This window comes from Lagenorhynchus albirostris, chromosome 15 (assembly GCF_949774975.1).
Source record: "Lagenorhynchus albirostris chromosome 15, mLagAlb1.1, whole genome shotgun sequence".
In the NCBI taxonomy this organism is placed as follows: Eukaryota; Metazoa; Chordata; class Mammalia; order Artiodactyla; family Delphinidae; genus Lagenorhynchus; species Lagenorhynchus albirostris.
The window spans coordinates 17,773,028-17,799,639 of NC_083109.1; the positions used below are offsets into that span (position 1 = coordinate 17,773,028).

At 39.3% G+C, this 26,612-nt stretch overlaps 1 protein-coding gene across 2 annotated transcripts in view; it reads left to right on the forward strand.

Moving 5' to 3' along the window:
* PTPRT (protein tyrosine phosphatase receptor type T) overlaps positions 1-26,612 on the forward strand; it is a 1,083,394-nt gene that overhangs the window by 809,941 nt on the left and 246,841 nt on the right. The window lies entirely within an intron of this gene.

A 26,612-nucleotide genomic window follows, 5' to 3' on the forward strand; every position in this document is an offset into this window, starting at 1 on the left:
GGGAAAGGTCTATGAGGATACTTTATCCAGGAGGGGCCAACGGTGGTAAAGGTGGTCTGGGAACTGAAAGGGAGAGTTACGAACCAACTGGGCACGGACAGGCTGGGACCAGATGCATGGTTTGGCGAGCCCTGGGGACCTCTGGGGGACCTTCTCCAAGGTCAGTTAGGACTTGTGGCTCGCTTTCCTGGGCTGCTTGAGGCATAGTGCACAGAGGGTGCAGCTCTAGCTTGGAGGGCCAGGGGTATGTCACACTGAATACCAGGAGACGGTGTGACATGGCAAATGGCTTCTAAGGTCACTGCAAGTTCTCTTCACTGCCTGATGAGAATCCCTGATCCAGCTGCATTTGACAGGTATGGCTAGTTAAGACTAGAAATTCTGAAATACAGAGTGATGAGCTCCAGTACGAACTGGAGATCCAGCCGGCTTTTAAAGAAAGAAGAAAGTTTGTTGGGAAGTAAAGGAAACAATTGACAAATTTCCTCCAGGATTCCTTTAATGACTGTGAAGCCCAGAGTGGGGTCACGTGAAGCAACCATGGTAGGGTTTTGCTGGTCCGTGGAGCTGCAGTGAGCAAAACTGGCATCATTACCATCTGATTCTCAGATATCAGCATGTGATGGTGTCCTGTTAAGGTAGGGGAGATGAAAATTCAGAGGACTTATTAACGTGGGGCAGCCTGAGGAGTTCATGAGACCCTGTCCACGCTGGGAGAGATGAGAAACTGCGACTACATTGAGATGTTCTTTCTTGAAACATCACTTGATTCACTCAGTTCCCCAGCTCTCTGGGCTGCCTCTGCCGGGGTCTGGAGATTAGGAGTACTATGATGTGGGGAGACGGGAAAGAGGCACTCCCCTATAAACTGTGAGATTTAGCTCTGCAAGTAATAGCACTTTGCCAAGTCTCACAGCCTGCTGGGATTTCATCACACCGGATTAGGAAAGAGGAGGAGCCACACAGGAGAAGAAGCAACCGAAATAAGGAAAAATGGGATAAATGCTACTGCAGAGCTATACGCACTGGGGCTGTCCCACACTCTAAATATGGCAGCTAATGGGACGTGTAGCTATGATTAAAGAGACTTGTAACTACTACCAGTGAAACTACCAAGGGGACTCCAAGTGTGGCCCAGAGCTGCACTCAGAAAGCTCATCCAGGAAAACAAAAGGGAAGAAGGGTGAAACCCAAATAATTTAGGAGGGTTTGCATTCGCTTCAGCACATCCTGACTGCTTGCGGGTCTTCTTTGATCAGCCCCAAGCAACCCAGCTTCCCAAGAATTGGCTCTGGTATTAAATGATGCTGGATCATGTTCCTTAGGCTCAAACCAAGGAGGAAAAAACAGGTATTTCAGGAGGAATATTTTAAATGGAGCAGGCTCAGTTGCTGAAACACGAAGAACGAAGGAGTGTTCTATTTTGGACCGTCTGCCATCTGGACAGATGGAGACAGAGACTCTTACTGGTGTGAGGGAAAGGAGAGTGTGGTCGCCATGTTCACCTCCTACCATAGGACTATTTAAGTTCCCCAAACCTGGAGTGCTGGCGAGGCATCAGAGCAGGGGGTTTAGATTTGGGAATCATTAACATCCAGGTGGTGTTTGAAGCATGGGAGGAGTGGATGAGCCTATCCAGGAAGAGTGTAGACTAACAAGACAGAGCTCTGTGAAACTCTATCAAGGAACCACACAGGAGATGGAGAAGGAGTGGCCAAAGAGGTAGAAGAAAAACCAGGGCAGAGTTAAAACATGAAAGCCAAAGGAAGAATAATGTAACGAAAAGGAGATGGTTGACATGTTGTGATTTGATTTTCTCTAAGAGCTCCAAGCAGCTCTTACAGTAGAAAAGAAGGAAGACACATAACTTGACCCAGGACATGGGAAAAGGAAGATGATGATATCAACCAAAGTGCTTAAAAGTGAACCATATGGTCCAGGCTTGATTAAAAATGCTTATGAAGGTAGATGTGCAAATAATGGAGATACTGAGGGCCAGGCGACCTCAATGCTGTTGAAGAATCTGTGCCGAGGGTCCAAAGCTGGGAGAGGCTGGAAAGGCAAGATACTGATAGTTAGATAATAAGATGATCGAAGCTTCAGTAATGGAACCCTGCTATGGGGTAACATGGCTCTGGGTGTGACTGTGTTGGCAGTGATGGTAGATGGATGGTAATGGATTCAAGGCGAAGCCAAGTATTTTAAAGAACAAAGAGGCCAGGCTATGGATGGTAGGGCTGTCTAAGTAGATGTAGTTCTCATAATGCTAAACTTCCCACCCTGAGGAACTGGTGAGACCCTTCACAAGGGCACCAGTGACTCTGCGTGACGCCGCTCCTGGGTCTCACTTTTTCTCCCACTTGTTTTCTGCTGACCTTCACTTCTCACACCCTTCTGGGCCCTGTGACCGTTTGCATCACTGCTTTGCCTCAGATCTTGCGCAGCTGATAACGGATGGCTCTCAGTTTCTCTCTCTGCCATCACGCAGAGGTCAGACTTTCAAGTTGGCCTCCATCGAGTGCATTTCCCTAGCCCAGTCTCTTGATGTTCTTCTGAGCTAGTGCGTGGATCTGTGCCACATTAGAATCCAAGGGGGTTTCCTCTCATCCAAAAAGCATTCTGCACGATGCTCGCTCCTGCTGCCTGCGGGTGCTCAGACTTCCCTCCTTTCAGCAGCAGTGAGAGAGGTGATCCTGAAAGCCCTGGCTTTTTAGTAGGAATAGAACTCCTTAAAGGTTAGAGTCTCCAACCATTAGGCAGAAGAAATTTGTACTTACCCCCTTTCACAGTACAACCCATCCTTTTCGTGCCTGGCCACAGCTGCTTGGGGTTTGCTGTTTAACTAGTGCATTTCTACTTGGGTGTAGGCTCACCAAGCAACTTACAAAGGTTATAAATGTATTAAGTAAATATTCATGGCCGGGGCAAGGGGTAGCAGCCCCAGTAGCACAAGGAGGGGTCAAGGGCAAAACTTCAGACCTACACAGTCCGATCCTGTAGCCACCGCTATGTGAGGCTATTTAAATTTAAATTAATTAGAATTAAACAAAATTAAAACTTCAGTCCATTAGTTGCACTGTCCACATTTCACGTGCTCAGTAGGCAGATGTGGCTAGTGGTTACCATATTGAACAGCACTTCCATCACCACAGAAAATTCTATCTGACTGCATTGCTCTAGACTCTGGGAGGGCTGGTAGAAAGAGGCCAGGGCCCATATTTGGTTTCCAACAGGCTATTATATTAATGTAGGTACTTGAAGCTGTAGGTAAAGGTCAGGAATCCTGTCCTGAGAAATAAGAAATATAAGGGGGGGCTTCAAAGGCAGAACATATAAGTCTCCCCAAAAGCCAGAGGAGACCTTTGACTGGGCTGACTTGCTGCTGAGACCCTGACCTACTGAACTGGATTTCCCAAATTCCATTGCATCACCCTTGCCTGGGATAAAGTCTGGGAAATGGTTTAACCCCAGAGTTTTCAAACTTTATCGACTATCAGAATCACCAGGAGACCTAGTAAATACAGAGACCCTGCCCATCCCTAGGGGTAATGAAATTGGTCCCAAGAATCTGCATTTTGAACAGGCTCCCAGATGATGATGATGATCCTGCTGGTCTTGAACCACAACTTGAGTACCACCGGTCTAGCCTATAGGTAGACTCAGGTTTGGAGAAAAGAGACTGTAACGGGAAACCAAGTATTTTCCTCTGTGGTGCCAGTTGTTTGTTCATTCTCATGATGTGGGGAAGCAATGCTTTTACATTTGATTGTAGAGTTGCCCCTGTGGGTTTTACAGCTTTTGGAACTCTTACGTCTTTTTTGATGGATGTTTCAACATGCAGATCAACAGTTTTAGCTTGTAAGGTCTGAGCTGGGATTCCTGCCAGCTTATTTCTCTATCCCTGTCCGCATGGGGGCTAAAAACATACCCCTTTTTTCTTATGGTGACGACAATGACTGGTGTCTGAAATGCATGCTGTGTTGTTGCATGCTGATAGCATATCTGAATATATCACTTTTGTGCAGATACTGGGGCTTAGGTAGAAGATAGATGCTGGGTGAGACTGAGAGTCAGTCTCTGAACAAATCTGTATTCTTTCATGGAAGGCTAGAGCAGCCTGGGAGGAAACAAATCCATTTCCAACTTTCACTCTATAAAAAGTTCCATATTTTCTTAGATCAGACAAAATATATTGAGTGCCAGAATGCTACTGCGATATGGGCGCGTCACTCAGCTGGCTTGGGAATCTGTATGCATTGTCCCCCTGGGCCAGTTTTGATTATGTTCTTTTTTCCTTTTATTGCAGTCAGCAAATCTGAATTTGCCATTGTGGGGAGAGCAGGAAGAAGAGGAAAAAAAAGGAAGGTTTTTAACCTTCAGAAAGCTCAGAGGTTCAGTCTGAATAAGCACAAAAACTTTTCCGTGTGCCTCTGAATTCCCTGAATTTGCAGAACTGCTCAGAATCCCAAGAGAGCTACCTTCCACAGAGGATTCAGGCCCCACTTTGAGCTAAAAGGCAGAGCTGAAGTTAAGAGAGAGGATCAGAATTAGGGAAAGTGGGAATAGGAATCAGTGGGGAAAAAATAAGGAGTTTGGTCCCCATCCAGGCTGTTTCAGCCTATCGTTCAGTTTCTTCAATTCAAAGCCATCTGCTCCCCACAGCTCTCAGATAATGTCTCCCCTGCCAGGACACCCTTTTCCTGCTTAATTGAAGTTAGTCTCCGAGAATAGTTGTCCAAAGCAGTTCCCAATGGTGGGAATGTTTTGAAAGTCACAGTAGGAGTTGAAGTTTTTGGTTGCAGACATCTACACATGAGCCAGATGTTCAAAAGGCATCACGTGGTCTGCAACAGCCTTCATATTTCCAAAGCCAGGAGTTCTCTCATTGGCCTCCGTGGCTCACAAATGGCTCCTTTGAAACTGTCACCGTCTCTCCATTCGAGGACCTGTAATACCGCCAGTGTGAAGGGAAACAATCACTTCCATTCAGGTTTAGAGCAATGTGTTTCCCAGGCTTAATTATACCACAGGTATATCAATTACAGAAACATGTTAATGCTCCCATGATTAAAATTATAGAGTGCCTAATTGAAAAAGCATAAACTAAATTGAAGAATTCCTAATTATAGTTTGCTTTGAGGTGTTAATTTCCTCCATAACGAATGCGTAATTTCTTGGAACCTAAACAGGTAGCCTCTTGTGTCAGCACGTAGGCTGCAGGCAGATGGGCTAGGGTTGTAATCTTTCAGTTCAGCAAGTTGACAAGGGAGGCTTAGTTCAGGGGGGAGAGCATTGAAAGGGAGCTTGGGGAGGCGGTAGAACTGGTGAAGTTGACAAACCAAGGTCTACCTAGTGGGCATCTGGACCAAGGGAAGATGAGGAGCCCTTGGAAAACGTTTTCCACCTGCTTTTCTCTTCCTTCTCCAAAGTCTCAACACTTATCCCAGTTAGTTTTTTGTGCCTGTAAGACAGTGGTTCTCAAAATTTGGTCCTGGACCAATGTTATTATCTGAGAATTTGTTAGAAATGCAAATACTCAGGCCCCTCTCCCTGACCTGCTGAATCACGAAGTCTGGGGATGGAGCCCATCTGGCTGTTTTAACAAGGCCTCCAGAAGATTCTGATACATGCCAGAGTTGGAGAAGCACAGTTCTGAGGAGTTGGGTCCCAGATAGCCAGAGTCACATCCAGCTGAGCTTTCTTGAACTTCTGTGGATCAGAACCTGTGATTGGTGACTTCCCAAGCATCATTTCATTTTATACTCCCAACATCACACTGAAGTAGACAAAAATGCTCCCCCTTTCTCAGGTGAGAAAACTGAGATGCAGAGAAGTTGGCTTGCGCAGCTCATATCTTTGAGAGCTGTAGGCCTTGTCTGTAAGCTTTTATGAGGACTCAGATGCATTACATTGTTCCTTTTTTCATTGTTGTTACATAGTTTTCATCAATATCTTTACTGATGAGTGGGTTTTCGAAGCAGTGTAGAGCTGGAGGCTGAACCTCTGCTGAGAATGACTTCCAGGTGAGCCACGACTTTGCTAATGTTGAGTCTGATTGTAGGACGAGGAAGGGGGCTCCTATATTTGAAATAATTGCTATTAATGGCATAGTTTGTTAGTATGCATTCTTTCTGAATAGTGATGTGAATTCTAAGTATAAAAGGCCACAGCTCAAAAAGATACTCCTTGATTTTTGGAAGGAACTCCCCTTGCATAGTGACCCAAGCAGCTGTGAGCCCCCTGTTAGGGACTTTGGGGACCAGACGAAGTAAGACATACTCTGTCTCCATCTCCTCTTTACAGACATCTTGGTTTTCTCAGGTTCCTGTTTTCTAGTCTAGACACATCAGGGACTCTGTGTGTGTGTGTGTGTGTGTGTGTGTGTGTGTGTGTGTGTGTGTGTGTGTGTGTGTGTGTATTTGCTTGTGGTAGGTTTTAGCCATTCCATAGCCATATGAAACAATAAACTTAATATTTGAGGTTTATATCACTCCATCAGGTTTTTGTGCAGTTCTTAGCCATTCCCATATGGTTGAAAATTTGGGTCATTTCCAGTTATTTGTTGTTATAAATAACCCAGCAATAAATATATTTATTAATGCTTTTCTTTTGGTATTGTATCTTTAGATAGGAAAAAAATCCCCGCGAGTGGAATTACTGAAATGAGTAAAATGGAACTAAAATATATTGAGTGCCTACGCTTATATGTCAGGCACTGACAGCCAATTCATATGTATTAACCTTTTTCATTCTTTAATTAAAAAACCTCAGAGTAACAAGCGCACATAATTGGGAAATCAAATAGTCAAACCATTCTCTGCTCCACATTTTTCAACCCCCTAGTCCTGTGCCCCAGAGGCAACTGCATTTTAATTCTTTGCCATTTCTTCTGGGAATTGGCAATGTCACTACATAATGTGCTATTTTAAAGTTACTGATTACAGACATTATCTATTTACTTCCCGCTATTATAAATGAGAATTTGTCTGTCTTGAATCATCCAGCTTCCCAATGTAGTTATACCACTAGTTTTAGTTAAATAAATATACAATAGCTAATTTTATAATTTGACAAAAGCAGGCTACTTCAGTGCCAAGTGATATACTATTTTTATTGTAGTATTGTATGTTTAACTTAAAGCTCACTATGTACTAGACACTATTTTAAGTCCTTTATCTATATTAACTCGGTTAATTCTCATCAAAACTCTGTGAGGTAACAACAAATTGTATCCCTGTTTTAAGATGGGAAACTGAAGCACTGAAAGGTTAAGTAACTTCCCAAGATCATGCAACTAGTAAGTTGCTAATCTGGGATTTAAACATGACAGTCTGGCTCTAAAGCCTGACTCTTAACCATTATGCTATACTTCCTCTCATTATTCTTCCTGTTTTGTGCAGTGTTTTGTTTAAAATTCATCATAGAATGTACAAGGATTCTATTTTATGCAGGCAATACCTTTATTATACTATTAATACATTTTTCTTCCAACAGAGCTCTACCATTTCAGATTTACTATTAAATACTCTTTTTTTCTTTGATTTTCTTGGTGTTTTTTGGTCATTTTGTTCTGTTTTCTGGAAAAATAACCAACCTTGTCTAGCATTTGTTTAAAACTTCAGCAATCATGGCTTTTCCTTTTAAGAGCTATTTACTGTTGTCTGATTTTATTTTTCTCATATTTTTCTCACTTCTTGTTTTTGGAAGCAGTCATTTCTTTTCTGAGGATAATGTTTTGACTTGGAGAGTGATAAAGGTTTTGCTGACTCCTATATTATCTCTGTTTCCTCTGGAGTCATTTTTTCCCCATTTGAATTGACTACTCTCTTTCATGTTGGGGCATTCCTCACCTAACTGGTGAGCTTTGGTAGTCAGTGTTTAAAAGTAAGATGTTGTAAAAGTTGACCAGAAGTGCTGTTTTGTGGGGGTGAAGGCATTCAAACTCTCCAGAAATGAAACCTCCTATTTCCTGCCTGAGGGGTAGGGGGTAGATATGTAGAGGCCCATGTTCCAGGGTTTGATACTTTCAGGTATAGACTTTGATCAACACCCCTATTTTCAGCCCCACATTTCACTTTCACATCCTCCACATTTTATTGCCACAAGACCAAAGTCTCACTTGAGATCCATCGGGCAAATCAACTCCATTTTTATTCACGTCTCTTTATGATTTGACTTTCTGTATCCTGCCGCAACAGATAGCACTCTTCTGACCATTTTCAGTCTTCCAGAATTTTGTTGAACCTCTCATCCACTAATGGCCCCTCTCCTGTTCTTTTTTTCCTTGCAGATTTATATGCTTTTTCATCTTTTACCATCATGTTAGTGAGGTCTCAGGAGAGAGAGGAGGTAAATAGAGTGCATTAAATTTTCCACTTTTAACTGGAAGTTTACTTACATTATTATCTAATCCAGTTCTCACAATAATCATTTATGGGACATTATTATTGTCTTTAGATTTCCAATATCATTTAACTATTTAAAGGAAGGTCATACAACTAGTAAGATTCAGAGCTAAAATTCAAATTTGATGCAGATTTGTAGAATCTATGCTCTTTCTACTTCCAGGTCATAAAGGTGTTTATGAGTCTTGAAAGCCTTTGCCAAATTATTTCCCCAATTTGATGAATCAATTTACAGTGCTGCTGGAATTGTATAATCCTACGTGTTTTACCATAACTTCACTGAGATGGCATATTATAATTTACATTTACTTTGATAATTGAATGGGTTTTAAATGGGAACATATCATTTTGATCCGAATTTCTCAGTGTACTGGCAAAGCAGATTTTTTCCCTGTGTTTTATACTGTAGACGTTTCTTTTTTGTGAGTTATATTTTTAACATTCTTTAACCACTTACCTATAGCAGTGACAGTGGTTCTTGACCAGAGTTAATTTGCCCCCAGAGGCAATGTCTGGAGATAACTTTGGTTGTTACAACTTGGGACTAGGGGCTGCTACTGGCATCTAGTTAGTGAATAGAGACCAGGGGTCCTGCTAAACATCCTTCAATGTACAGGACAGCCCCCTACAACAAAGACCATCCAGCTAAAATTCTAATAGTGCCAAGAGTGAGAAACCCTTGAGGATCTTGATAGCGCTTCTGTTTTTTTTTTTTTCAATGTATTATTAGATCAGAGATTCTCAATCTTTTTGGCCCCAAGACCCCTTTACACTGTTAAAAAATAATGAAGTCCCAAAGAGCTTTTGTTCATGTGGCTTTTGTCTAACAATATCAATATGCCCTATTAGAAATTAAAGCTACATTTTAAACATATTATATTTTTAAAAAAATAATAGTAAACTCATTACATATTAATATAAACAATGTATATTTTTTAAAACAATCAAATTAGGGAGAAGAGGTGCACTGTTCACATTTTTGCAAATATTTTTAATATTTTTAAGGCCGACTTGTAAAAGATAACTGGATTTAATATTTTCAAGACTGGCTTGTAGAAGATAATTGGATTCTCATATCAGTTATGTATCAGTTTATGTTGCCCACTGAATGGATCTTTTATCCTTGATATTTTGTCCTTATTTTGTAACATTATACATTGGTCATTTGAAAAAATGCACTGAACCCTAAAAATCATCCAAATGTTGACACATTGCATTATACAACATCAAAGCATTATATCTGCTAATATCACCACCAAATCTCATCAGTAAAGTTTTCAAGTATTGGGAACCTAGGTTCACAGTGACAGACAAGTTTTCCAAATTATAATTCTCACCTGAAGCTCAGTTATGAACAAATACCATCAGTGTCCCTTAAAGTGACAGATAAAATTCATTTATTTTGGAGGTGTTTATCAAATATCCAAATGGAATAACCACAATGTGTTAGTTATTCTTTCAAGAAAAAAAAAATGGTGCTTCATTAAAATGTGACTAGTTTAGCATGTAACTCAAACAATCACAGAAATGTTTTTCCTTAAGAAACCATAGTACTTCAGTAAGCAGAAGACATGATTTAGGCTTACTTCCTATTGTGTCACATGAATATTAAAAAGCTGTATACTCAGGGGTTGAAATGAACACTTTTTACTGCTTCATCCAGGACATTCTTAAGCAAAACTGGCATTTTTGTTTTTATATAGCAAATTTTTATGTGGTGGTGACAAATACAGTGACAAGTACAATTGGGTACCATACCACTGCTGGTAAAACCAGCAGTTTTACTCACTATTGCCTTTGCATTCAGTGCAAATATCAACAGAGTGGAAGAGGCAAATAAAGTTGTAGTATACTATTAAAATCATTTTGACATTGCAGAACCACTGAAAGGGTCATAGGACTTAAGCTTTTGTTCATTTGGGTTTTGTCTATCAATATCAATATGCTCTATTAGAAATTAAAGCTACATTTTAAACATACGATAATTTAAACAAATAATAGTAAAGGCATTCACAGACCACGCTTTGAGAACTGCTAAATTAGATTGATGATATTGTATCCAAGGGTCTTTTTGCCTCACATCACAAATTCAGGGCAAGGCTTCCACAGGAGGGTCCCTGAAACGTGTTGTATATAAGAATATCCAGTGAGCTTATTCAGAGTTCATGTTTCCAAGCCCTCCATCGAGAAATTCTTAGTAGGGCTCTGGAATTCACAGGCAATTCTGTTGTTAGCTGGAGACCTGGCACCTAACAGTTCTCCACACATAGGTGATTTGTATTCCTGCAAATAACCTCATCAGTGGGTTACATTTTCCCATAGGAAAAATCCTCTAATTGATGTTACTGTTCTTCTATAGCATTTATTTGCCCTATCTGGCACTAATATGCCAGTTATTATGATTAGTTTAATGGTTAATTAATAATCATTCCATTTAGCTTTTTAGAGCTTAGAAGGTCTTTTTGAGGACAATTCATTTCAGATGGTCTTATAAAAAAGTGCTCAGAGGGAGGAGCTATGGGGATATATATATATATATGTATAACTGATTCACTTTGTTATAAAGCAGAAATTAACACACCATTGTAAAGCAATTATACCCCAATAAAGATGTTAAAATAAATAAATAAAATAGGAAAAAAAAGTGCTCAGAGGATTTACGCCACTTTCCTTTCCTTAAGCAAATGTCTTTGTTGCAAGTAGAGAATCCAAGGCACCCTATTGATTACTGTTTTAAAAACAGCCACTGTAGCAGCTTCCTCTGTGAAAGCATCACTATGGGTTTTAATCGTGAAGTCTGGAGACTGACTCCCTATCAGAGCTAGGCTTGTTCAACTTTTTTTTTTTTTTCTTTGCTCCTTTCACAACATAAAATGACTTTAGAAAACAACAATGACATTTCAACTGAGAACTTGGCAGGAGGGTAAAGGGGTTGCTTCCCAGGACATCTGAGGAAGAAGGCAGTATTGGGAGACCTGGAGTGAGGGAAACAGCCTGGACTTCCACTGGGGGACATAAAAAGCTTCAAATGTTTATTAAAAAACAAAACAAAATAAGAAAGGAAGATTTTCAGTTCCCCAAAGAGGGTTTTTTTTTTTCTTTCACTTTATGGCTTTTCAAAATTTAATATGTAAATGTATTAACCTGAAATCTTTTAAAATGAAGATTCTGATTCGGTAGATCTGGCATGGGGCCTGAGATTCTATGTTTCCAACACATTCCTAGGTGATGAGGATGCTGTTGGTTCATGGACCAATGAGTAACAACGTCTTACAGCATTCTGCTTCTCCTAGCAGTTGTTGATAGGCACTGTTTGCCCTAAACATTGTTTATTACTTAAGTCTACGTAAGCTGTTTTAAAGTTTTTGTTCAAATGAGCCATTAACATTACCTAATAGAGCTATTGGGCAGTGGTGATTATAAATTCTTCTTTATACGTTAACTGTATCCTTGATTGATTGAAATGATACTTTGCAAATTGAACCTGAAAAATAACACTCTGAAGTTAGGTAGGGGTGGAGTATATTTATTAAAAATTCCAAAGTCACACTACTCAGAGAGGTAGAAGTGTATTCGGCATGGACCATGCCATGTCACCCATGTGCAGAAATCCATTTGTCAATTAAAGATATACTACAGCTAGTTGTAGTATATTATATTAAATGATCATTTTCAAAGTTCTTTCATATTCCTCATTATCTTTGATCCTCATTCATAATACCGAGGTAGTGAATATGACTTTATTTTATCATTTCATTTAAAATAGTTTAATTTAGACTCCTGATAAAATAATATAAGCTTATAGAAATTATAGAAAAAATTTTAAAAAGGAAAAAGTCATTATGATCCATCATAAAATATTAACATTTGGGATGGGTTTTTCTCATTTTTCTTTACCAAATTAAAAAATTAAGTTGAACATAATTTTGATCCTCCCTTACAATGTTGCATACTACTTTTGCCACGTATCATAGTAGCTATGTCATGTTCCCTAAATAATCCCCAATGGAATTTAGTTTTAACTGATTTATAACTCTTACTTAATCCGAAGTGGTTACATGAGCATGAACTTTTCCACACTGAAAGAGGGCAAGTCTATCCACCCAAGTCTTCACTATTTCTCAGGAAATCTGCCTCGTTTCCTCCACGTAGATGACATCAAGAGCTACTTTGTCAAAATCGTGGTATTTTCTGTTATCTTTCCACCATTATGTCTGCTAACTGGGATTTGCTGGTATTTAGGGAAACCTTGTGTGAGAGTGTGTGTGTGTTATCCATCTCATTTGCTGAAACCTCTTGTGAGTTTCTTTAATTAAATTTTAGTATCTAGTTTACCAGTCTAATAATCACATCATCTGTGAATAATGAAAATTTTGTGTCCTTCTTTACAGTTGTAATATCTCTTATTTTGGTTTTATGTTTTGTTGCATTGGGTAGAGCTTTTTGGGCAATGTTTGGGTAGAGCTTTGTGTTACTGCAACCTCCAAGACTTATCCTCCAGTAAATTTTTCTTATGTGTGATGTTAGTGGTAGGTTTGAAATAGTTATTTTTAAACATAATAAAAAATATCTCTATTGCATCATTTATCTTTGTGCCTTTCAAAATCAGAAATGGATATTAAATTTTATCAAATGCCTTTTTAGCATCTATTCATATGATCATATTGGTTTTCTACTTGGACTTATTTATGTGTTATTTTCCTAGATTTTTTTGTATTACTAAATCTGTCTTTGTACCTGAGGTAAATGACCTGTTTATGGGGAACCAATTTAATAGCATATTAAAATAATAATTTGTAACAATTTGAGAATCTCTCCCTCTTTTTCTGTCTTATGTAATTGCTTACATAACATGGAAATTATCAGTTGTTGAAAGATTGAAAGAAATCATTGGAAAAGCCATCTGGCTCCAGTGTTGTTTATTCTAATTTTCTTTTTTATGGAATGCTTAATTAATTTATTGTCTTTCTTTTTTGTTTAATAATGGCTTTTCAGATTCTGAAAACAGGTTTTGTCCTATCCCATAGACATTAAACATCATTGTTCTCATTGTAATAGTTCTAAAGTATATGAAATTGTGGTTTTGATTTCCGATTTGATATGAGAGTTACTTAGGAAAGTTCTTATTTTCCCCAACTGGAAGTTTTTATTTGTTTAGAATTTTGGTTTAATAACATCTGGTTCCATCTCATTATACAGAGGTAATATAATGTATACCTTTCCATATACAGAGAATTTATTGATTTTTGTGAATGCCCCTTGACATTTTGATCCTCCATCCCAAATATGATTACTTAAGTATTAAAATATTATTTCCTTCTCTATCATATTTTCTGGGAGTAGCTTTCATAATTTTTTGTTTTATTTTAATTCATAAATTCAGACATTTCAAATGTATACATACACAGCCTTTTTCTTTTCTCTTTTGTGAGTTGTTCTGTTTTTAAGCTGGAAAAGATTTTTGCCACTCCAGATTATTTTTTTTCGAATTTCAGATCTACAGGCTGTTACAAGAATGGCACAATAAACATCCCTATATCCTTCTCCCAGATTCACCAGTTGTAAATATTTTGTCAATTTACTTTATGTCTCTTCTCCTGATCTCTGAAATGCTTGCTAGGTTAGTTGTAGTAATCATGACTCTTTAAAGCCTCCAGTTTGTATCTCCTCAGAAAAAAGTCAGCCTTCTACATATCCACAGTGCAGTCATCACACTCAGGAAATTGAGTGCAGTATCCAATCAAGAATCACACATTGCATTTGACTGCCGTAGTCATCTTGAAATTTTTCAGGAAACAAATTAAATTTTGAACTGTTTGAATATAATATGGTTTGTCGTATATGGTGAAGTCTTAAATTTGGTGCTTTTTTTTCTCATAATTATGGAATTTTCCCAACACTATTTATTGATAAAATTTTCTCTTTTCCATTGCCTTGCATTGCTTCTATTTCTATATATAAAATTCGCACATACACATACACATACACACACACACCCCACACACACACATCCCTCTTTCGTTTTCTTTTAATCGTACTCCAATACCCATGGTTTAATTACTTTAACTTCACAATATCCTCTAACATCTAGTAGTGGTTTTTCACTCACATTCCTCTGTTTAAAAATAAGTGCTGGACTATATTTCCTATTTTAAACAAACAAACCAAAATAATCCCATTGACATTGTTAGAATTTCAAAATTGAGGTCATCTACATCTTCAGGGCTTCAAACTGTCACCTAACTGACCTCCTATTTTATACTATTTGGTTTTTCCCAAAGCAAAAAACATCAATTTGGCAAGAATTGACACCTTTACAATATGTGATGCTTTCATCCAGGGCTTTAGCATTTCTGTCCATTTATTCATCTTTAGGTCAGCACAATTATTTAACACCCACTGTGCCAAGCCCTGTGCTAGGGACTGGAGATATTATATCACTCAGTAGAGTTTTTTTTTTTCTTTTCCTTTCCCAAGTCAGGCCTGTACATGTCTTATTTGTGTTATCCTTAGCTATTTTTTAAAGGATCCTATTCTAAAAGGGTTTTTCCCTTACCTCTTCTAGCTTGTTTTTCATGTTGTACAGTTTATTTATCTCTATATTCTATCAAACCACTTTACTGAATTCTTTTATTAATTTTAAAAGTCTTTCACTTGATTCTCTTCAACATATTAGGTCACAGTCATATTATCTACAAATGATGATAAATTGCTTTCCTCTCTAAAATGTATATCTCTTCTGTTTTGTGTCTTATTGCATTGGCCAGAATTATCCCACTTTAGATACAAGTTCTAGAGGTGAAATGACTTGCTCAGCATGTCAGACAGAGCTAGTGAGTGGTAAAGCCAGAACTAAAACCTCAACCTTGCTTTTTTGGTGCAGTAAAGGTCACTAAAATAAGGCCATCCATCTAAATATAACTGTCCCCATATCTATCCAGTTGCTTTTTCCTAAAAGGAAGGTTGACATTTGCAGTGCTTACAGTTGTCTCTTTAAATGACTTAACCTCTTAGGTGCACACACATATACACACGCACACGCACACACACACACACACACAGAGCCGGCATGATGACGATAAATGATATGGAGAAAAATTAAGCAGTGAGGGCTTTCCTGGTGGCGCAGTGGTTGCGAGTCCGCCTGCCGATGCAGGGGACACGGGTTTGTGCCCTGGTCCGGGAAGATCCCACATGCTGCGGAGCGGCTGGACCAGTGAGCCATGGCCGCTGAGCCTGTGCATCCGCAGCCTGTGCTCGTAACAGGAGAGGCCACAACAGTGAGAGGCCCGCGTACCACAAAAAAAAAAAAAATTAAGCAGTGAAGTGTAACAGGGTATAATGTGGTTGGAGTTGCTGTTTTATTTTATTTTTTTAATATATAATTTTTAAATTGTTTATTTATTTATTTTGGCTGCACTGGGTCTTAGTTGCAACACGTGGGATCTTTGTTGCAGCATGTGGGATCTTTTAGTTGCAGCATGTGGGATCTTTTAACTGCGGCATGCGGGCTGTTAGCTGCGGCATGCATGCGGGATCTAGTTCCCCGACCTGAGATCGAACCTGGGCCCCCTGCGTTGGGAGCACAGAGTCTTACCCACCGGACCACCAGGGATGTCCCAAGGTTGATATTTTAAATACAGCGATCATGTAAGACTTCTCCAGCAGAGGTGAAGAAGCAAGTCTTCCAAGGGTTATGTATATCTGAGGGAATAGCATTCCAGGCATCAAGGATAGTAAATGTGATGGCCTTAAGATGGGAACATGCCTATAGGGTATTCAAAGGACAGCAAAGAGGCCTCATAACAGAGGGCCTTGGAGACACTGTAAAGATGCTGCCTTTTACTCTACACAAGGTGGGAGGCATAGCGGGGCTTTGAGCACAGGAGTGTCGTGACCTGAGTCATGTTTTTAAAGGGTCACTCCAGCCACTGTTTTGAGATTGTTGGGGGCAAGATTGGAAGCAGGAAGACCAGTTGGTAGGCTATGGCAGTAATCCAATCAAGAGATCATGGGGGCTTGATAGGGTAGTAGCTGTGGAGGTGATGAAAGTGGTCAGATTCTGGATATGTATTGAAATTAGAACCATGGGAGTTGCTTATGTATGGTATTGTGAATGAGAGAGGACCAGTGATTAAGAGAAAATACATGAGGGCTAAGTCTTCTGCATTATGGTTTAAAAAATATCTCCACCCCAGTAAGTACATGCTCAATTAAAGCTAGTTATACTTCTTTTAAATATTTGAGAAGAAGATATGGCACTCTAGCCATCATGAGATGGTTGTCTGGTTTCTCCTTTTAAGGTTTCTTTTGATTTTATCTGATAATAATTAAAACTTAATTTGAACTCTTCATTTGAATTGTTATGGCCCCTTTACACAACATATGTTTCTTCCTTTAAATTTCTACTCAAAATCCACTTTTGTTAAATGTATTAAGTGCAGTTCAATCACTGGAGAAGAGTCCAAGTGGAAAACAAGGCAAATCTTTGTGTCTAATTTGATAACACTGTAATAATAATGCATGCAGCAGTTGTTTTGGCTCCAGCCAACTTTTAGAAAAAGCACTCTACTCTGTAGAAAGAATGTTCTAGACACACTATCCCATTTAACCCTCACACTATCCTGTAAGCAACCCTCTTCTCAGAATCCTTCCCTGGCCAGGTTCCTCCTTCTGCCCTGCCCATATTGAACTGTACTGAACAGTTAATATCTGTCTCCCCCATCTCAGTTCTGAGCTCCCAGTGCCCAGGGGCCATATTACATTCAAATTTTAACCTGCTACACTGTAGTCATACAATAAATAACCTGATGAATAAATGAGTAAGTACATGAAAGAGTGGGCAGTAGATCACACAGCTAGTCAGAAGCCAGGGAAAGATGCACATGCACATATTCTGATGATAAACTGCAAATGTATTCCTCTCCCCATTTCCTTGCCTCCTCTAATGGCTATTGTGACTAAGCAAATCGTGAACAAAAACAGGAATTCCCAGAGCCTTGGAGTAAAGGTTGGCTAACTAAGACATATCATTGTAAATTTTAGTTTCATAGTTCCAAGTGACCTTTAATGTGCAGAATGTAATTGCAAAGCTATATTCTGTTGGGGATTACAAAGCTCACACTTGTTTCTTAGCCCATCTTGTACAATAATGCCGAAAGTTTATCATAACATTTCTGTATTGAAATGTGTGCATCATTGAATACTAAAGCACAGACTCTTTGGAAGGGAGAAAGAACATTCAGGATTACTCAGTCCATTTCCCTCATTTCGTTAAGAGCTTTATTGAGGTATAATTTGCATACCATAAAATTCAGTCCATTTTAAGTGTACAATTCAATGATTTTCAGTAAATCTGTAGGGTTGTGCAACCATCACCACGGTCCCATTTTAGAAAATTTTCATCACACCATAAAATACCCTGTGCCTGAGTGCAGTTGATTCCTGTTCACACCTGCAGTCCCAGGCAAACGCTAATCTGATTACTGTCTCTACAAATTTGCATTTTCTTGACATTTCATGTGAATGGAATCATACAGTATATAAAGTGTTTTTCATCTGGCTTCTGTCATTTAGCATAATATTTTTGACCCTCATCTGTACTGTAGAGTATATTAGTAAATTGTTTCTTTTATTACTGAATAATATTTCATTATATGGATATACCACATATTGTTTATCTGTTCACCACTTGATAGACATTTAGATTGTTTTAGTGTTTTGGCTATTATGAATAATACTGTTATTAACATTTGTATACAAGTTTATGTATAGACATACATAGATAAGTATTTATGAATGGAATAGCTGGATGAATGGTAGCTTTATGTTTACCTTTTTAAGGAACTTCCAGACTATTTTCCAAAGTGACTGCACCATTTGACTTTCTCACAGCAATGTATGACAGCTCCAGTTTTCCAATACCCTTGTCAACGCTTGCAATTGTCTTGTCTTTTTACTGATAGCTGTTCTAAGTGGGGAGGGGGGTGGTTTCTTTTTAATTGTTGTTGTCTTATTTTCTTTTGTTCTTTTTTTTATTTTTAAAATTTTTTTATTGAAGTATAGTTGTTTTACAATATTATATTAGTTTCAGGTATACAGCATAGTGATTCAGTATTTTTACAGATTGTACTCCATTAAAAGTTATTATAAGATAATGGCTGTGATTCCTTGTGCTGTACAATATATCCTTGTTGCTTATCTATTTTATACATAGTAATTTGTATGTCTTAACCCCATACCCCTACTTTGCCCCTCCCCCCTTGCCTCTTCCCTTTGGTAACCACTAGTTTGTTTTCTGTATCTGTGAGTCTGTTTCTGTTTTGCATATGTATTCATTTGTATTATTTTTTAGATTCCACATATAAGTTTGATTCCTTCTTTATATCTTTAGTTGTGGAAAATCTTTTCTGCTAGTCTTCAGGTCATTCTCATAGATAGCTACTCTGTAAATAGTTGTAATTTTGGTGTGCCCATGGGAGGAGCTGAGCTCAGGGTCTTCCGACACCACCATCTTGGCCACACCTCTTAAGGTTGACCATCTTTTCATGAGTTTATAAACCACTTGTATTTTATCGTTAGTGAAATGTCTAGTCAAATCTTTCGCCAATTTTTAAATTGGGTTGTTAGTGTTTTTATTATTGGGTTGTATTGTGTCATTATGTATGTTAGATATGTCATCATACCTTGCATACCTTGCATACCTTTCAAATGTTTTCTCTCAATATGTAGCTTGTCTTTTCATTGGTTTAATAGTGTCTTTTGAAGTCAATTTTTTTTTTAATCTGATAACATCCAATTTATCAGATGCTTGTTTTTTTGAAAAGCCTTCTGGGATTCTGATAGAGATTGCTTTAAATCTATAGATAAATTTGTTGAGAATTGCCATCTTAACAATGTTGACTATTTCAATCCATAAACAGGGACTGTCTCTTCATATATTTAGATCTTCTTCATTTTTTTCAGCAGTTTTTTATACTTTTCAGTGTCTACGTATTTTACATCTTTTGTTTAGATTTATTTTTAGGTATTCTTTCTGATACTATTGTGAATAGAATTGTTTACTTAATTTCATTTTCAGATTGTCCTTTCCTAGTGATAAAGATAATTTTTGTATATTGGGCTTATATCTTATGACCTTATTGAAATTGTTTTATTTCAAGTTGTGTGTGTGTGTGTATTCTTTAGAATTTTCTACATACAGAATAATGTCACCAGCAAGTAAAAAGTTTTACTTCTTCCTTTCAAATCTGGGTACCTTTAATTAATGAATTAACTAGCTTCACTGACTAGAATCTCTAGGACAATGCCTTATTTCATTGGCTTGAATCTCTAGTACAATGTTAAACAGATGTCCTTGTCTTATTCCTGATTTTAAAGGGAAAGCATTTGATCTTTTACCCTTGAGTATGATATTAGTTTTATGTATTTTGTAGATGGACTTACCAAATTTAGAAAGTTTTTTTTTTCTATTCCTAGTTTGTTAGTACTTTTTTATCATAAATATGCATTGGATTTTTTTCAAATATTTTTTCTGAACTTGTTGAAATTATCATGATGTTTCTTCCCTTTATTTGAAAAATATGGTGTATTGCATTAATTGATTTTGGATATTAAATCAACCTTGCATTCCTGTAATAAATCTCACTTAGTCATGATGTATAATCTTTTTCATATGTTGCTAGATTTAGTTTGCTAATATTTGGTTAAATATTTTTTAGATCTATATTCATGAAGGATAATGCTGTAGTTTACTTTCACTGTAATGTATTACTCTGGTTTTGATATCAGGGCCTCACAGAATGAGTCAGGATGCATTTCCTATTTTCTGGATATCAGAACTATTTATTGTTTTAATATTTGCCATATGGGCGGGGCTTTTTGAGGGAAGAATTTAATTACTAATTCAGTTATTTTACTTGTTATGAGTATATTGAAATTTTCTATTTTTTCATGAGTCAATTTTGGCAAGTTGTCTTTCTACGAATTTATCTATTTCATCTATGTTGTCTATTATTTGGCATAAAGTTTTTCATAGCATTCCCTTGTAATTTTTAAAATTTCTATAGGCTCAGTAGTGATGCCTCCTCCTTCATCCTTGATTTTGTTAGTTTATGTCATAGCTCTTTGTCTTTGGATCAGTGTAGAGAAAGAGTTGCCAGTTATGTTGATCTTTTCAAAAACCAACTTTTCTTTCATTGATTTTCACTCTAATTTTTATTCTTGTTTTCTTTCTGCCTATTTAGAGTTTAGTTTGCTCTTATTTTTATACTGTCTTAAGGTAGATACTTAGATTAATGATTTGAGATCTTTCTTCTTTTCTAACATAGTTATTTAAGGCTATAAATTTTCCTCCAGTCACTACTAAAATTGTTATCGTTGCTAATACTGTTCAGTTTAATCATTGCTCTTTGGAGAGAGAATGTGCTGAGCTCCTCACTCCACCATTCAAGAAGGCCCACACCCTGATTTTTAAATATGAGGAAGTTGAGGCATATAGAGGTATTTTAGGTTGGGTTCTTCCAGAAACAGACTCAGAGATGCTGGGTGGGCTTCCACTCCCTACTCTGGGCCACCACGGCTTCCCCCATCATGTACAGATGCCTGCTTGCTCTGCCCTGTCTAATGGCTTTAGGACTGAACCATCTGGGAGGGAACTAGAGCAGGGCAGTTCAGAAATCTTGAACTGTACTTACAAGTTTTGAGGTTGGTTGTAGTGTTGATGAGTTAATTGTGAAACTATTTTGTGTGTGTCATGTGACAATGTATATGAGTAAAATATTGATATTGAAAATGAGGGTTCTTGGTGTAGGAATTTGGAAAAACAAATACGGGAAAGGTAACGAAGAATCTTATATTACTGGATTTGAATTGGCAATACCAGTATGAACTAATCAGTATGAACTTACGATGTTTAAAAAGGTATTTCACAACAAGGTCCTACTGTATAGCACAGGGAACTATATTCAATATCTTGTAATAACCTATAATGGGAAAGAATCTGAAAAAGAATTCACACACACATATGTATGAGTGAATCACTTTGCTGCACACCTGAAACTAACACAAAATTGTAAATCAACTATACTTCAATTAAAAACTGTATTCCTTAATTCTGTCCAGTTGAAGGGCATAGAAGCAATTGTATAACAGTACAATGAGCTTACTTGGTGCCCAGAAGTGCCTGATTATGGTTCCAGGGAAGGAGGGCACAGGTGAACCTTGAACATCTTGTGGTGCCTACAAGCAAGGGTGTGCTCAGTGATCAGTGGGGCCACCAAAGGATGTGGGAGCTGCCTGAAGGGACTTCCACGGGACTTAAAACTATTTTTATTTTACACTTACTTAGATATTTTATACTTGTACATATTTATCAACTCCTTGTACCTGTGGCTCTTATATAACTATAAAAGTATAATACTATACTTACTTCAGCTATAAAAGTAAATCAAATTTACAAATAAATAAATAATATTATAAAAGAAAAAAAAAGAAATCTTGGTGGAGAAGCCACTGTGATTGATGGAATGTTACCATATGCCTCAGCAGAGTTGGGCTGAAAACAAAGGTTGAAAAATACTTTGCCTAACTGGATCTCTGCTCTTATGCAAGTCCCATGTGGTCATTGGTCATAGGTGCCCTGTAGGGGAACTGTTGGTGCTCATAGAGATCCCCTCATCTCCCCTTTCCTGCAATGTGCCCATCCTCCATATTCTATGCGCTTTGATGCAAATGGCCCTTGACCGTGACCATCTTTGAAGGGTTGCAGTTAGGCTACCAGAGCCACCTTGTTTGACCCACAAAGTTGCGAGTACCTGGGAGTTTGTCTCTGCAGGAGGGCCCATAACCAATAACTGATTGGTATCAGAGGCTCAAATACCCTTGGCTTGAGATAAGACAAACTGGGGGGCACAATTTATGCTCCGGAGCTCCCTATGGGATCAGATTGAGTCTGGGACCTTGCCTTGAAATCATATTCTTACTTAGCTTCTGCCCTGTTCTTTCCTCTTCCCTCACTCCCTTACTGCTTTCTCCTGGGACCACTTCTTTAACAGATTATTTGTATTGAAACTTTAGCTGAGGGTCTGTTTCTAGAAGAACTTGAACTAAAACAAACCTATTTCTGGGAGAACATTGGCTCAAATATGCCACTTTCTGAAGTTGGGCAGCATACTCTCTATCTGTCTTCTGACTTCAACATTCTGAATGGATACAGCCTCTGGCTGGAAACATCTTCCCTGGATATAGAAAGGGCGCCACAGGATGTATCTATGATGGAGGCATGGGTCTGATAGGTCCCTGGTGCCCCTCAGTGGTACCTGGTCAGAGGAGCGTGAGTCATCCTCTAAACTATTAATTCGGAAAGCAGAGGAGACATGAGAGTCCACGGCAGGGTTCTTCCCAAGCCTGCAGAGGTTCCTGCAGGTTTTGCTCTTAAAGGCATCTAAGGCTATTGACCTCTACGAGCTGGGGTCTTGGACTTTGGACCAGAGTAGAGTATTCTTGTCTCAGGAGACACTGAAACTAAAATATAGAAGTTGCTGGCAAGCCTGGGTCTGAAGAGTCAGGGAGGAGAGGGGAGGGAGCGTATCAGTCACTGTAGAAAGAGGATGAACAATGGACATTGACGGTGAGGAAACCAAAGCTAAGGAGGTCAAAGAGGTACAAATACCCCTTGGCCTTATGCATTGAGGTGAGGTTGCAGCCTAGCTTTCAGGGTCCTGAAAGAAGAGACCCTTATAATAAATTATGCAGAACATGTGGTCATAAATGTCCACCTTCTCATTGGGAGAAATAGAGAAGGTATCACAGGAGGGGGAAATGTATGAGTAAACATTGTATGTAGTGAGGTAAGCGTAGAAAAGAATAAGTTATTCTCGTACTATCAGGAATTTTCTACTTAAAAAAAATCCTGTCTTTTTACAAATGATCCTGAATAGTTTATTCTAACCACTTATTTTGCACTAGAGATAATGACTTGGGCTGGGGAGAGTGGGTAGTCTCATTTAGGTATGATTTAATCATCACCAGCGAGCTGAAAAGAGCTTCGATAAATATATTATTTTCAAGAGAATGCTGATGAGAATGAAGTTACCTCAGAAACAAAAAGAATGCCCCCTCTCTCGTTTTTCTCCCACCGCTTCCTACAGTATGCAGTTCAGGGACAGGAAAGTCGCATAACTTGCTCGGCCATTTCTTACCTCCTTCCCCTTAGTCAGAACTCCCAGATCTTTGAGAGAGGCTGCATTCCCTGGCAAAAAAAGATTCGTATGACGAAATGGTTTACAGCTTTCTGGCTGCAGTTGTAGACTTGCCTCTGCATGGACAGACTACAGACACCGTGGGCCTCAGGAAGCTGCTGGGTGCGCCCTGGCACGTTGATCCCAATTGTATGTGAACCATGTGTTGACAGCACAGTTTAACCCCAAAAATGTCCTTTGCTAGTCTTTGTGATTTCAGACGAGGCTGGGTGGAATAGAGCTATGCAATTTCAGTTGCCAAGCAAAAAAAACTGCTTGGAAGGCCCTCTGCACATTTTGTTGGCTTATGGAAGAAGAAGGAAGGTAGAGAAAAAGAAAGGATACTGAACTGACTGTGGGTCTGGATTTCTACTTTTGCTGCAGTTTGACACCCATGTGGCACTCAGCCTCTCAGCCTCAGTTTCCTCATCTGTAATCGGGCTGCTGAGTTTGGTTGAATTGACAAGTGAGTCCTCAATAATCAGATTGGTGGGGAGGAGGGGGCAGTGGGGTCGCAGGCTGACCCCTGGAGAGATGATTTGCCTCTCTCTGTAGCCCCTGGCAGCATTCACGTGTCAGAGCTCAGCGAAGACCCCACTGCTTGGCTGTCCATGACTGCAGAATCTCATGCCACTCATGGGCAGCCCTCGGGCCAGCCTTGCGACGCTTCTTGATCCATCCCATTATCGGAGGGACAGGGACAACAGAATGATTCTAGGGAGTGGAATCCAGCCCCAGTGAAGCTCCCAAGGTTTTGGGGTAAGGATGACAGAAGGATTCAAGGGTGGCATGAGAGTTCTGGGCTGAGAAACAGAGACAGAGGTCTTCTCGTGTGGGTGGGATTAACCCAAGTGGTGATAGGGATAGGCTGGGCCTCAGGGGAAAACAGGGACCCATAGCTCTTTTCAACGTCCTGCTTCTAGGGATGAGGCTGTTGGTCCCTCCCGACCTGGTCAAGAGGGCATGAGGGCTGGATCGGTTGAATGCCCGCCAAGCCCAGTGTAGAGTATTGTAGGTGCTATTGCAAGCATGGACAGGTGAACCCAAGAGGCTGTTGCTCCTTTTCTCTTAATTCCTTTTTGCCCTTTCCCTCATAGATTAGAGTCACATGAGTAATGGACCCTCAACAAGTAGCCCTTAGCACACTAGCCAGCTTCAGTTTTACTCGAGATTCTTGTTATATGTAAAGGAATACAGGTCCTGAAAACTGGCATAGGTGCTCCTCCACTCTCACCCCATGACCTCAGTTTGGGACTTGGGTCTTTGTGCTGTTTTTCAGGGACTGTTTTGAGCTTAACTGACCTGATAAACATAGTGATGGTACCATTGAAAAAGACCTCAGAGTTGAGGATAGGATGAATATTAAAGTCATAATTTAATTTAATTATTTGTTGACTTCAGTTTTTTTGTTTTTTTGTTTTTTTGCGGTACGCGTGCCTCTCACTGTTGTGGCCTCTCCCATTGCGGAGCACAGGCTCCGGATGCGCAGGCTCAGCAGCCATGGCTCGCGGGCCCAGCCGCTCCGCGGCACGTGGGATCCTCCCAGACCGGGGCACGAACCCGTGTCCCCTGCATCGGCAGGCGGACTCTCAACCACTGCGCCACCAGGGAAGCCCTGTTGACTTCAGTTTTATATACACATTTGGATGTCTCACACACACACAAATACATACACACACTTTGGGCTGTTGGAGACACTCACTCAGATTTCATACACACTTATTTAGGTGTCCAAACACTCAGGTTCACACTTGTCTGGATGTTACACCCACTCATTCAGAGAGTATACATGTTCGCTCAGCTTTCAGACACCCAGGTCCTACAGATCCTCATTTGGACATCGTTCATACTCAGATGTAGTTTGTACTCCCAGAGAGTTTGGCCACATTCACTCACATGTCACTCACATGCACTCTGGGCTGTTGAGTTCTTGTCCAGATGTGCACAGCAGATAGCAGGCATCTCATTGAGCTGTTGCTCACCTCCACTCCCATATCACTCATCCAGGGGCAGCACTCACATGCCCATTTGTTTCCCATCCGCATTGCTGACCATCCCCATGCTCAAGGAGATCCAGGGGAAGACTTGACACATTGATTGTGTCATGTTTCCTTGGGTCAGTCCCTCTGTAGCCTTTTTTCCTTAATTAAATAATCCTGTACCTCTGTCTCCAAGTTGTGCTTCTTAACCAAGTGTCTTTAGATGGGTAGTCTGATTGAAGAATGGTAGCACTCACCACGTTCCATTTTTATAAACCGTGTGTTCGTTCACTGTGTCAGCTTTAAATGATTGGTTTGAGGCCATTGCTGCAATCACTTCATTAATTTGCAAAAGTTCCTGGAGGTACTCTTTGGATAATTGGCTTAAATCATGAGTCCCAGAGATATGTGCAATAAAGCTCTTAAAAAAGAAAAAAAAAGAGCATTTATTCAAGAGAACTACAAACTGTGGGCATTTGAAGAGATAGTAAAATGTTATCAAAATTTACAAAATTTAGGATAACTTTTATAAAAGGAGCCTACACATTTAGCATACAGTTGGTGTTTTAAAAAGGCTCGGTCATCTCTCTTCACACATTAACACCTTCTTACAGTCCTTCTAAGTTGAAGGGAATGTGTGAGATCACTAGATAGGAGCTCAGAAGAATCACTGTTTATCTTGATTAGGGTTTCTGCATCCTGTCAGGTTGGGTTTCATGCTTATTTTCAATTTTAGTTCAATTTGGTCCATTTGAACAGGCATTCACTGATCACTATGTAGGTATCAGGCAACCTGCTGAGCAGTATGTGGATGGAGGAGAGTGATACAGAGATAACAAAGCCACAACTTCCACTGCCTAAAAGGTCACAGTCTAGACCTAGAAACAGCAGTTCCATGCTTATGTTATTGCCGTCCCGAGCAGATAGCCATTAACGAACAGTGGAGGAGCGAAGTAGGGGGAAAGTCTTCAGATTTGGAGGATCTATAC